This window comes from Sceloporus occidentalis, unplaced genomic scaffold (assembly GCF_023333645.1).
Source record: "Sceloporus occidentalis isolate IW3139 unplaced genomic scaffold, rSceOcc1.0.p SCAF_180, whole genome shotgun sequence".
In the NCBI taxonomy this organism is placed as follows: domain Eukaryota; kingdom Metazoa; phylum Chordata; class Lepidosauria; order Squamata; family Phrynosomatidae; genus Sceloporus; species Sceloporus occidentalis.
This window is the reverse complement of record NW_028317160.1, coordinates 1,191,956-1,206,948: the sequence shown is the minus strand read 5'-3', so window position 1 is coordinate 1,206,948 and position 14,993 is coordinate 1,191,956.

Below are 14,993 nucleotides of genomic sequence, written 5' to 3'. Positions count from 1 at the left end.
TTGTTGCAAATCCCAGACTGGAGTTTCTGGTGATCTGCTTAAATGGATTCATAGTCGTAGACATATATTAGACTGTAACAATTACATTTATGATATTACTATAAACCCAATCATCCACAGATCCTTGTGGAATTGGTTCATTGTGCAAATAGTAGATCAAACGCATACCAGATTTCCAGGAACAGAGGCGAGACCATAAATGCTCAATTACCTTTGTGACCCACCTATTGTGTTTCCTTTATACTGCTGTTCAGTTTAACTGAGTGGAACACAGAGGGAAATGTCCACACAACTTGGAGAGACTAATATATTTTTCCACCTAATTGGTTCCCTGCCTTATAATTCTTTATTTAACCCCTTCCCAGTTTGCATATGTGTCTGTGGTACGGGAGAGCGAGGAGGGGGTGGATTGTGCATCTACTCTCCTAATCACCTCCTAATATCTGGTGCACAATTATTTTTTTTATAAATGATTTAATGTTTTGCAGAATTGTGCATGTCCGGTGATATATCTTTACATAAGTCCTTAGTGTCAGCTCCAAAGGGCCAGTTTGTGTACTTAAGGGCCCTGCTGCAGGTCTATCTTTTTTAACGTATTAGTAATTTGGGTTTATTCACTAAAGCAGGACTTGTAGGAGAGCTGGTATTTCGATACTTTATGAAGTTCCATTCTTCTGCATGGGGTGACTTTTTCAGGGCCAGCCAAATCCTTGCAGGAGGAGAAGGTCCTGCTTAATGTATTGCCAAGTAAGTGAGTTTAAACTGGTGATTTCTTGGGGTCAAGAATCACACTTGGGACAATATGCAAATTGGATCTCCAGCCTTAATACACACTACTGATGTGGATTCTACCACTTTGGGTGAGTTTGCTCATTTTTGGATTTTTTTTCTCTTTTTCAATCTAAAGTCTGGCAAATATGTATTTGTGGGATTTACCATTCTATATAGTGTGCTTGTATGTCTTTAGTTCAAATATAATATTTTTTGACACAACGAATGCATTATTCAATATCTTGATGCCAAACCATTTATGCATTGCAACAATACAGGCCCTCCACTCTTTTTGCACCTGCAATGGTTAGAAATGACCCCATTGAGTGAGTTTAGGTTTCTGGGCCATTTGGCTTGGCTATGTCTCTCTGGGTATGACTGATTTGTCCAGCACAAAATTAACCCATTCATTACTTAACAATGCCTAACTGGAGAAATAAAAAATAAATTAATAATCAATATGCATTGTGTCGTTTTTGTTTTTTTTTAGTTCCATCAGACAAAGCTGCTAACAATTCCAAATTTGTCAAGGCAGACCGGGCTTTTAAAATCTAATTTATAGCCACAGTATTTGGAATCATGTTTTCAGCAGTTAATCAAACTTGATTAACCCTTGCAATCCACAGCAGTCCTAAATTAGTTAAAGCAAATAGTTCTAATGATTTAAATGGCTTTATGTTCTTATTACCGTATAAATTATTTTGAAGCTTTTAATTTGACAGCTCTTCATACTCCAGCCTGTGCTTTGCTGTTCGTATTGTAGCATACGGTTAAATCCAATAAAAGTTATAAGGCTCCTTTTCTGTAGTTTGCGGTGTCTTTTCATAATATTATTTTTATTCAGAAGCTTCTCATGTGGAAGTTAAAGTTTGCCAGGCTGATCCAATTTTCACCTTTGTGAAAGGACTCCTAGCCAGTGCAGCAGAATCTGCCACAATGCACTGCTTTGTTCGCCTCTTGGAACAACTGCTTGAGTTGTCCTTTTAATGGATCATTTGCGGCTGAAATAGCATTATACTTATTACAAGAACTACGAGCACAACTCATTTGTCACTTGCACTCATCCAGTATGGCCTGATCCATATGATAAGAATACTTTAAAATGTCTAGAATTTATGCTATTTTTTTTCAGCAAAGAGTTATACTTTTTTCCTTTCATCTGAAAATCAAGATCTCTGTTAAACACAGATAAACATGGCAAAAATACCTGGTTGTCACATTTTATGCACATCGATCACTTAGTTACCCTAAATCATAATTTTTCTTGTATTTTTATTTTTTTGGGAGCCATAAAATACGACCAGACACTGTGTTAAATATGCCACATGCATAAAAGTACTTCTACATGCCAGACCATAACCTTCTTATTGAGGTAGCCAGATCTATAAGGCTAGGTTTCCACTTGGGTTTTTGTCCTGCGTTATTTTCTTGATGAAAAACGCCAAGAAAACTGCCACTGCATTTTCCTGCGTTTTGGCGTTTTTTCTGGAGTTTTTTCTGGCGTTTTAGCCTTTCTGTGGAAATTGCTTTTTTTGACCTTAGGCAGTTTTTCCAGCCTTTACACGTTAGAATTTTCACCCAGCTAAAAGGGATTAGGATAAATGGCAAGTATCTGCCCCCTCCTGATGTCATTTACTTGGTAGAGTTCTACTTAAATACGCCCTGGCGGACCCTTTTGTCTCTTTTCTGTGGTTTGTAAGGCATGCTTTATTCCGAATGTCTGCTCCTCTAGGAAGATTGGCCCCAAATGATGGTGCAAATTGTTTGCTGTTGCTTTTGGCACGCAGGATCCAGTTGATGCGTCGGGTATGTTTGTTTGTAATGGCATGTTTGTTCCAAATGGTGTAAAGTTCAATATGAACTTTGTTTTGTGTGAAACTGTTTGTTTCCAGCCTATTTCTCGTAGGACAGATACTGGGTCTATCCTCTGCATTGTAACTGTGGGAAAAAACGCCATAAAAAACGCCAAGGCAAAACCCACATGGCTTTTTCATGGCGTTTTTTCTCTCCCATAGACTTCTATTGGAGAAAAACGCCAAGATTTCCTTGCAAAAAACGCCAGGGTGTCAACATGCTGCGATTCTGAAAAACTGCCACAGAGCCCAAAAAAGCAGAAAAACGCCAAAGAGGACTGAAAAAACGCCAAACAGAAAAACGCCAAGTGGATATGGCATTGTGCGATTTCCTATTGAAGAACAGCTAACGTCTGGCCGCAGCGTTTTTTCACAAAAAAAAACACCGTGTGGCTGAATTGGCGTTACTATGGGCGTTTTTAGAAAAAAAAAACAAGTGGAAACCTAGCCTTATTCCCCCTAGTCCACTTCTATGTGATAATTTATTTGTATGTATGCATATATATATATATATATATATATATATATATATATATATATATATATATATATATATATATTAAATAAAAGGGTAGAAAAGAAATTAGATTTCCAACTGTTTACAAACCAGAATCTTAAATTTTAACACAGATTAAAACCTCTGACTAAAATAATAATTTTATGATGATTATTTATTATTATTATTATTATTATTATTATTATTATTATTATGCTATCTACTAATATAGTAATATAATAATTCCAAGACTGCTCTTATTTTGCTAATGAAAGGATGTAAAAAAAAAAGATCTAGTAGTAATCTGTAGCTACTACTTTTCTACTTGGATATGTGTGCAGCAAGAAAAGTAGCAGATACCCACAACTTATTATTATATTCTTTTTATTATTTATTTAGATAGTGCCAAAAATGTACTCAGCAGTCCTTACAGTACAGACATGTAAAGTCAAAATTAGAACAGATACATTAGGCAAGCTTACCAAAAGTATGATCCCAAACGTTATTGAGCTTCACTACATCAGCAATAATAACTTTTGTATGTGATTCAATAGCTCCATCAGGACTAGCATTGGTGGACTAGTAACTTTTGCCCCTGCTGAGTAGATTTTCTGCTTGTTGATAGACCTTCACTTTTCCAGTCACCAAGGAACTGTAACTAAATGTTTTCTTTAGTATCTTCAACCTAATTAGAACAGATATATTACCCATTCTTACTTACTGGAAACTTTGCATTTCTTATTCACTTTTATATTTAAATTTTTGCTATATAAAATGGCATCATGTTTGGGTCAAGAAAAACACAATACTTTCAAATGTACGGGACGCAATAACAAAAAAAGGTAATTTTACCTTCATTTAAAAATTGTACATAAAATTATTAAATTTGAAGACTCTAACAACTTGGTCTCGAAAGCTCGCAATTAAACTCTAGTGGTATCATTTTAACTATACTTTTCTCCTGTTTTCTCAACGGCTAACACGGTACAAAACGTTTTTATCATTTTAAGACTCTTTAATAAAACTGTTCCATTATACTCTCCTATTTGATATGTCAAAAGAAACATTTGTCACTTTTTTTTTTTAATAACATTGTTTTTAATCACGCTCCACACATTAAGTAAAATTAGATTGACACCCATGGTATGGATTTAGGGTAGTTTTCTAGTGCATATATCTTGCGTATTTTAATCTGTAAACGCAGGATATAAGGAAAGTATTAGATCTGTTAAAAAAAGTTAACAAGGATGTACTTGGACCCCTAGTATAAATTCCTCAGATGTATTTTTTAAATGTTGTCTCTACCCAATATAGAACGCATTATGATATATTTTATTTTACAGTAATTCAACATTAAAAATATAACAGCAATGTTATCTAGTTTTTAAGGGGAAGAGGCATTGATTGGAGGTTTTTTTAATCTAGATAATTCTAAAAAATCTAATTCTATTATGATTAAAATATTGAAGCAACGGATATGATCATGATGATGATTATATTACATGCAAAAGATTTATTCTGTAGCAAAAGTACGTAATAAAATAACTGATGAAAAAAGTACTAAAACACCATCTGTGTAAGCATATAAATTTCCATGTTTGATTTTCTATATTAACCTTAACGCCATGAGGTACAGCACAACATAATAAATGGTTCTCTATAAATCAGCACTTTACAGAAACAGAGAGGCATGAAGATCTTTGCATGGGTTTCATAGTGATATCAAAAATGGTGAGTGCATTAAACATTGGACGATCAATATCCATATATCAATGAGTTTAAAGGGGATATGACTGCATACCTTTGGCAAAGTATATTTACATTTGTGTGCCTTACTGAGACAGCCATAAATTTTACAAACTTAAAAACATACCATAGGTTGCTTGCGTGCCTTTAAACGTTTAAACAATGGGTTTAAACTGGCTCTCCATGGCAGGTGGCAGGTCTGGACCAGTTATTATGGTGTGGCTAAGGACTGCTTACACAGATTGTGCTATGACTGTGATACTTCTTGATGGCCAAGATATGGCTGGAGTGGTAGAATTGCACAAAAAACAACGTATGTAATGTTTCCTGGTCCTGTCAGTAAATAATTAGATCAGTTTGCATCCAATGGTAACGGCTCATAAATGTTAACGTGTTCTTCCGGATAATTAAACCCATTCTTTGGTGTGCAGCCTCTAATTTTAATTTTTGGGGATTGCTCAAAATATCTACCATCTTTCTTTAAAAGTAATTGTGTTTGCATATGTGTAAGAAAAAATACAACCACATGTCTTCTTGTACTAGTAACTTTATTAAGTGTTTTTTCCTTGAATAAATGTTCTCATTCAGAGCCACGATCTTTGCAACAAGACACAAAATTGTAATGAGGTCTCATTGGTTATCCATAACTCATCATCCTTCTGCTTCTTATACTGTTATAATTATAGCTTAGTGTTTTCCACCCAAGTAGTCTACCACTTTATTTCTCACACTTATATATATATATATATAATTATATATCCATTCTTCAGTAACATCTGATCTTATAACTATGTCCTAAGGGATCTCAATATGTATAGCCAAAGGAGAGAAGAGAGATGAGATGTGATTAAGTACGTAAAGGGATGTAACAGAGGGGAATTTAATTTCAAATGGAGGAGAAATGTTAGAACAAGAGGTCATAATCTAAAACTAGAGGGTCAGAGTTTTAGATACAATGTAAGTTTTACTTTATTACTAAGAGGGTGGTAGATAAGGGGAACATCTTTCCATCAGAAGTGGCAGAGGCTAATACAGTGAGAGGACATGTATACGATAGACATACAGCTAACCTGCATTTAAGAAGAGACCAAGGACTGATAAAGATTTGAGTCTTTATATGAGGACAAATGGGCAGACTAGATGGGTTCTACGTTTCATCTGAGATTCCAGTAACCCCCAGACCTGTGACTATGCAAAGTAGCAAAGAGTGTTCATGTACCACGGGTTAAGGCTGTTTCCTTCTGTCTCTGTCACTGGACTTCCAAAGACTACAAATTCTTCACATTACAATGAAAAATGGAAAATATATATAATAAGAATCAGTTCTTCCAACACACTATCATAAACAAATCATAAACAACAGGGCGAGGACGGTGACTGATGATCAACAGCTTTTAGAATCTTTAATGCTGTGGTACCCGCCACGGTCTATACAGTGAAATATGAACATCGCAGCCTTGTTATGAACCTTCGGGAATAATGAAGCGTTTACTTTCCTTCAAAGGCATTTCACAAAACAAAAGTTAATTACGGTATAAACTGTAGATTATACTCACTGCATGTGTACATGACCAATTTAAATGTGTTTTTGACAAATAAAAACAGAAACAATAGCTTAACAGTAACCTATATAATTATCACAGCTCTTTCTATGGCTACTATTTACATAAAAGAAAACTAATATTAATTTTGGTGTTAGAGTAGGAATCTGTCTCAACGTTTTCATAAATATATGTATTTATCATATCCAAATAGTTGTTTATGAAATGAATATTAGAAATTGCAATGTACTGAATTAAAAAAGGCATCTTTTGTTCAAAAGGTTTAGCGTTTTGCAGCTTTTATAGATCCAAAAAAAACCAGTTAGTGATGATAATTTACATATCTCATTGAGACATAATACTCAAGCTGACCAATTTAAAAAATCCAGACACTCCAAATGTAAGACGGCCTTCTCGCCCCAAACACAAACAGGCATATGCTCACAATGTTTGTCATGAGCTCTTGTCCTGGGGTTTACTTGGCTCCCTGAGTATCTTCTTGATGGACCTTCAACCATTGTGTCATTGAGGTGTGGTGACCAGGAACATCCTGCTGTGACCACAAACAACAAAAGATAAAGAAACAAGAGAAACTGCAAAGGAGGCAAGGAGTGGGGCAAAGCGATACAATGCCATCCAGTTATACCGACCGGGCTGGCACAGGACAGGCTTTCATTAACACACACATAAGTGACAATTTGAGCTTAATTTAGGTTGAAATGGTTTCTGAGTTTAAATTTTGCTAAATAATTCAGATATAACCCTACCCTATTGCAAAACACATTAATAAATGTAAAATTTACTACAAATAAACATCCGCATTTATAGTTTTTTAGCTATATTTCCAAGGGAAGATTCGAGTGTAAAGTTGGCTCATCAGAAATCTGAATCTGGTTACCATCGTGACATTAGAATTAAATGAAAATTATTAATCCTATCCATTATAAAAGTAAAAATAATCAAATGATGTCCAGTAGGACTGAGACAACAAAAATAAGTCGTATTTTGGCACTGTTGAAACTTTGCTCTTCCACTCACCCAAATCTAAATTTCTATAATAAATCTTGTTTTGTGAAGCAGTCAATAACATTATTTATGCTATAATTTTTTTTATTTGAGAAAGTATATTAAAGTATATAAAGTCTGCCCTGTACGCATTATATACAAGGCTTTTTCTATGGCAGTGCTTGGCCCATCGTTACTTGACTTTTGTACTCCCACCTGTGTGTGCCTGTAATCACTAGGACAAAAGTGCTGGAAACAGTATAAATAATATAACATCATATGTTTTTCAAGATGACTTCATTTTTAAATTTTATAATATCATATTATTTATTAATATCATACAATCATATCATATAATTAATTATTACCTTCATAAAACAATGCAAGTGAAATCATTGTAACGCAAAAAAGCGATCAAAGTATTATTTAAGAATTTTATTGTTAAAGAAAAAAAACGTCATAAAATGTAATTTGCTTCCTGTGCTAATGAGAACAGAAAGTTACAATTTTTCCTAATTTTCATTTGAAACAGAAGCACATGTCTAGCATCTAAAATAGCACCAAGTCTACATACGGTATTTCTCTGTATGTATAACTTCTGAAGTGAGAGTATGCGCAAACTTAATATGCATGGTTTTTCATTAACAAGGCCTAATTGTGAAATCAGTGCAGTCGTTATTCTGTATAGGTACACAGTGCTTGTGGAGTCTGTATTTTATTGTTAGTTATTATTGTACGTGTGCCACATTTCATTTGGGTATCACTGTGCCTCTCTATATGAAGACCATTTCTCTCTCCTCCAGGTTTACAAGAAGTACCGTGGGTGTGCGCCATTGGACGCTGTCACAAATATTAACTGGAAAGATGATTGGCTGAGACTGGGATGCGAGCCTTAAGAAGTAGAGACAACACGTAAGGCTCTTGCCTCTGGGAGACTGCGCTCCCCGCCAGCATGCTCCTCTTCTGCCTGCCATGGAGGAAGGGAGAGTTATCGGCAAAATGAGGCTCACACGGTCGCCATATATTATTTAGAAGGTAGGTTGCATGCCATCGATAGTCCAGGACCACCTCCCCAGGATATTTAAAGCTGTAAAGCACTAATACCAGTGCTCCGTTGTACTGTGGCATACTTCTGAGTATTCCCAGCTGTTATTTAGTGTATGATTATCCTGGTACTCTGACCCCTGCTTTGTTATATGACTCTCGGTGACTTCTGGTGCCCTGATTTTGGCTTGTATATATTTCCCATGTTTTCTCTTATCCTGACCCTGGCTTTATCATACAACTACCCGTGATCTCTGGTATCCCTGACCCTGGCTGTGTTATACGTTCTATGTTATCTCCAGTATCCTGACTTTAGCTGTGTTAACGTCAGTCTGGAATGTGCTGGAGCAGTATTCTGATCGTCAGCTGTTCTCTCTGTGCTTATGGTTTACCACTAGAGCACCCTGTTACCCATCTCTAGGTATCTCAGAGTTTTTCCCGTATGAAGCAAATGGGTTCCTCCTGGTGTAACATGAGTAGACTCTTATAGAAAGTGGTGTGGAGGTAGTTCAAGGGAATGGGGATGTAATTTTGGCATCTGTGTGTAAGGCCCACATTGTATGGACCAAGGCTGGACTGGGAATTAAAACTGGCCCTGGAACTTGAAGGCCAGCGGCTGTCAAACTGATACACGTTCAGCCTTGTGCTGGATACACATGTCAGCAAGTTACCATCATTCCGCTTTGTGGCTGCACATATCGAGGAGGCGCATGGGACCTGCAGCATGAGCATAACTGGGAACTAGCTGCTTCCTTTGGTCTCTGGGTCACTCTGCTCCCGCCCCACCCAATGCCTCTCACATTCTGAAACAGTTCAATGCTATGTTGGGCAGCTATCTCCACCCATCACAAGGCAAACCACAGCCCTTGTATGGCTAGCCCTACCCCCTGTGAGTCTGAGAGCTCCAGGTGTCTTGCCCTGGAACATAAGCAGGAATACAGAACGTGGGCAGCACCAAGGGGCCCCAACCCATAATGCATTTGCCCAGTTGGTTAATCCGGGTACAGCTTTCAAACACTCTTTACCAAATAAATCAATACATCTCATTACATGTTGTAGGTACACGTATGTGATGGGAGGTCAGCTACCCCTTTCTGCCCTATATAAAGGAGCGCCCTGAATGTAGATATTCTCGGGTTAGCCGTGATGCCATGCTACTGCATTTTTTTTTTAGACTTAGCTATTTAGTTATTTGTTTAGGATGTTAGGTTAGCTTTTATGCCTTGGCAGTACAAAATGTTCATAATTTCTATTTTAAATATTTTAAATTAATGCATCTGTTTCGAGGTGTGGTTGTGAGAGGTAAACTTTTTAACCTTCATATAGAAAGTATCTAAGAGGCTTTTGAGGTTATAGATATCAGTTATTTTGTTTTATTTTGATAAATAAAGTATTTCAATTATTTTTGTCTTTTCTTGTGTGTTTGTACTCCCAAAATAATACCCTGCCCCGGCCTTGCCCAGTAAAGCTGTACAAGCGTGGAACTTCAGGAGCTTCAGTTACCATAGAAACACAAGATTTTCAATGTATTCAAACGGAATGACATGAATTCACTTCAGATAACAGCTCTGTACCAATGTTGTTAAATACTTTTTTCAGAGAAAGTGATTACAAAGACAGAACAACAAAATAACAAATATTTAATATTTGAGTTTAATTAAATGATCTTATTGGACAAGACAAACTAGATCTTTTTATTAACCAAAACATTTGGTGACGTTAATTATTCTCATATATTATGTCTATTCAAACTTTTCTTTTGTAGGCAATGACACTTTTAACCCTTTTGGTAAATGAGAGGCAAACAAAATAGTGCAGCTGAACAAACCAGGGTATTGGCAAATTTGGCTGCCTTATACTTTATTTCGATAAAACTAATGATGATGTCATCTTGGAACAATGATTGTTTTTAAGCCTGGAAGCCCTGAAGATAAGAATGGCCACCTATGCCATATTTCTCAGTATATATAGCAGTAACAATATCTGCCTGTTATTACATTAGCTCCACTCACATTGCTCAGCAAGCACTCACCACAAATAGTTTAGTATAAACATTTTACAGTCACTCTGGAGGCACCAAAGTACTACTCCAATATTCCCAAAGCCTTCAGGCTCAAGGTGTCCTCTCTTACTAGTAATACTGCCAATACGCTGACACAAATTTTCCTTTTATATAGTCTTGCTTCTGTTTACAGTGATGGAAAATTTTTTGATTTGGCAACGTTTATGAGGAAATATGAAGAGTTGAGTTTCAGACATGTTACATTTACAACATCACTTGGTTATCCCTAAGGATATAGAAAGGAAAAAAAAACTGTTAGAGACTCGGGAGGGAATTGCAGGTGGGAGGTTAGGAGTGGATGGATATAACAACATTTTCCTTGAGTGTAAGGGATACTTAAAGTCAACAAAGTAGACAAAGTCACAATGTATACTGGAAGAGTATTTATGAATAATAAAGAGTTCTATGAAGGGTCTACACTAGTTTTTGTACACTGTAGAACCGAGGGCAAATTCTGAAATTAAAACAATATCCAAAAAACATAACTCACAGATAAAGTTGACTAAACTTTTATTATGACTATACTATGCATAGGTGTGCATCAGTCAGTGATTGTATTGTTACTGTCTGTTCAACATAGCCATGGACTCAGGGAGATATGCTAGTTATCTCTTTGAACTGTACATTTTTTAACAGCTCTTTTTTCTTTATAAATGGGGTTTTACCAGTGTCCGTATTGTACCACTTGCTTTAACAATCACAGTATATTCCAATCATCACAATCAATAAGCACATGAGTGTGACCATTTGGAGAGGGGGTAAAATAAATTCACACCTTACATGATTGTATCAAAGTAGACTAACATATATTAAAAGAAATACATAAAGAGACAAAGGTCTCTATGTTCTGCTGAGACCCACATATACTTGTGGGAAGATGTTTTAGCGAGACCCGGAACATATTCTCATGGAGTACAAGGTTGACTTGCACAAGTGAAGGTCCATCGGTTTTAGGGAGGCACTTCTAGTTGTGTAGTACAGTATGTCCAAAGCACAGTAAGGCAAGCTAGAAAGTATATGGAAATCTCTTGCCAGGTTATCTCTAAAGGAAGTTGGGATGTTAATCAGGCATGACCCAGTGGGGTGGCTTGAGTCTGCAAGGTTAACTTGTGGTTAAATAATAGAGGGAAGTAAATGGCAAAAAACATGCAAATTTGTAAATAACTCCATTATGTGTGACAGTAGAGCTTCAGCAGATGATTCTTCTACTCTAAAGTGTTTTAATTTGTGTGTTACAGTAAGTGTGTGTTGGAGTGGCTGTGTGTGTTATTGTGTCCGAAACTTTGTGTGTTAGAGTAAATGAGTCTGTTTGAGTTAGAGTTAGTGTGTGTAGCAGCAGGTAGCAGGTAACACACAGACCACACAGGAACCTTTTTGGAGAAGTCTGCTCCCTAGACCTCCACTTTAGTACAGTTGGGCTGTGGAGAGATGGAGCTTGCTCCAGGCTTCTTTGTGTTTAAAAATATCCCTGTCCATGTTGTTGCCATAGTATCTCAGCGGCTGAAAGTGTAAGAATGGAAGTTTTTTCTGCAATATGCATCAGTTTTGTTTATGTACCTGTGTTCCTTAATACATACTCTCCAGATGGTTCAAAAACTCTTATTTGTTATTCACCTGAACAGTGCAAATGGCCTTACAATCCATGTTAAAGGTCCTGGGAGTTATGATTCCTTAACATCTTTCTTATGCTTTATATTAGAGTGAAAAGAGTTATGTTAATGTTACTTTTGTAGACAGAAAAAAAGTTGTTGAAAATGATGCATTTCCCTTAAAGGAAATATAGCTTGATTCAGAATACAGTGTTAATTCCTAATACGGAACCAAAGACAATATACACTTTATACTTAAATTGTTCTGCTTAACAACGTTGGAAGATTGAAATAAATTAGGAGAAGGAAATGAGGATAAAAAGTACTATTGAGGAAGGGTGGTGTAAATTATATCTCTCAGTGATGATTAACATTATTTTAAATGAGAACACAGAATTTAGAGTAAATTACATAGAACAATACAAGTGGTGTGTATTTATAGCCACAAACATAGAACAGAATGAATCATACTTGTGGAGTCAGCCAAAGTGTCATTAGATGGATTGGTACACAGGAAATAAAATGGGCATGGGGAGGATTAAAAAAAAGTATTGAGATTGGTCATATATTTCATCTTATTGTTTGGTTAAGTTTAGTGGAGGAGAGTAGAGTTTTGTCTTTTGGGAATACCCCGGCAAAGATTAATAAGTGCAACTGTTTAAACTTTTGTAAACATAAACATTCAATAACCATAACGCTTTAGTACTGTAATATGACCATAAGCCATAGTCACGTAAACTCAATGACCACGTCAAGGCACTGGATGTGAAATAAGACAAAATAAATAGTGTTAACTAACACCATGTAAATAGTTGTGATGATTAAGGTTGTAAGATGTATATGTCTTATCCATTACTACTTCGTAGTACAACAAACATTTCATCACCTTTTTCAAGGGAAAACATTTTGAGGGAATTAAAAGAGGTCTGTGACTGCCAGGTAAGTAGGCTTCGATAGTAGTAGCAACAATAAAGGCTTTAAGAGTGGGTGAAGAAATTTGAAATCAACAGGTATGAGAATGGGGATAATGTTCATTCTCAGTTGTATTTCAGGAGCAGTGTTGAAGTGTAGTGGTGGAAGAGCTGTGACTGACCAGCAAAAATGGCAAAAATTAAACCTGTTTTGCAAACGATAGGGTAAGCATTAACTCTCAAGTCTTGACTAAAAATAATATAATCATGGTAGAGGTACCCGACCTACCTAATTCAGATGCATTACTAGTATTTAGTTGATAGTGTTTTGTGTTTCTTTTTCTATTGATATCAGACCCATGGATTTAGGTAATATTGGCATTTGGCAAGTTGTACAGAAGTGTTCTATTTAACGGAACAGCTATAAAAAGAAAATAGTGCAAAGAAAAAAAAGATAAGTGTAGCAAAAATAGTTTTTATTTTTTTTTAATTTTCAGATTTGTTTTAAGAAAAAAGTGAAACACAATATTTTAACCATAAACATATTTCAAAGAAAGCCTGGTTGTAAATATATACAAGTTATGCTTGCCTGAAATTATTTCCGATCATATTTTATGTGACCTTACAATAGAAAGCTTTTTGTGAAAGAATACATTTTTGGGAATTTTTCATTGAATGAAATAGCAGAACATTTTGAAACTGTCTGAAGGGTTTAAAAAGACCAATAACCATCCAGTGTGAAAGAATTTGAAATGACTCACAATGATTTATAGTTTTCTATGGTAGCAAGATCATCTCTCATTTGCATAACTAACAGCTAACGCCCTCTATATATTTTATTATGGAGCCATAGGCTGAAACTCAGTAAGAATTCAGAAGTACGGCTGTACAGGCTTAACTGTTAAAGCAGGTCTGCATCTACTAAAGAAAACAAAACTTTTTCAATTCGGCCTTTATTTCTTTTTTTTTTGTTTCTCATGAAAAAGTCATTAAACCCCAACCAATGCAAAATAAAGTGGAGGAACTGGAGTTTAATCCTGCGGCATACAAATCTTTAAATGTCAGCTGCTTGAAGCAGCTTTCTGTATTAGAAATCTGTTCATAAAAAGTTACATTCTGTTTATGTGGATATACTGCAGACTTTATTCATAAAATATAGTTATACACAATATAAGGGGCCGCAATCCTGCTGTTAAGGGGGGAAAAAATTACCATTTTTTTTATTCCTCCTTTGAAAGAGCATGAATAGTAAAAAAAAAATAAAAAAATAGAAATAAAAAAAAAAACACCAGAAAAAGTGAGTTTTAAAATGCGTGTTCTCTTTGGAAGCAGACCTTAGGAACAGGATTTAATGTGACTGTACAGTAATGGGCTAATAAAAGGCACTACACTCTGGCTAGTGAAATGTGCATCCTTTGGCACTCACTTTGTATTTAATTTTCCAAAGCATAATTAATAAAATAAATGGTCAAATGATTACATTTTCAATTGTTAAAAAAAAAAACAACAAAATAACTTACCACTTAATGGTAAATAAAATGTTACATTATCGTAGAAAGTCGGCAATATGCATTTATTTAACAGGTATATTATAAAATAAGGGGATTAGAAAAGTAGCCTAAATTATATTAGAGTATATGTATAAAAAATATTTTGATGCAAAGCTTAAGAGTTCCCAAATGTTTTGTTTTGGAAAATAAAATCTGAAGTTTTCAGTTATACTACAAATGTGATAATTTGTTCTAGTTGGTGATAGAAAAGCAAATGTGAAAATAAAATGAAAGGTACTGCTCATTAATTGGCATTTCCTATGATAAAACCTTTTTACTAAGCAGGGCAGTTGCTTTTGGCTCAAAACACTTAGGAGAGACCAGCACAGGTGTTAGTAAAGCTCCTCACCTGTTGCTCCTGTATGTCATCTTGTCATGTTATATACTAATTATTATGTCCCGTCTACAGCGATGCAGAATCTGAT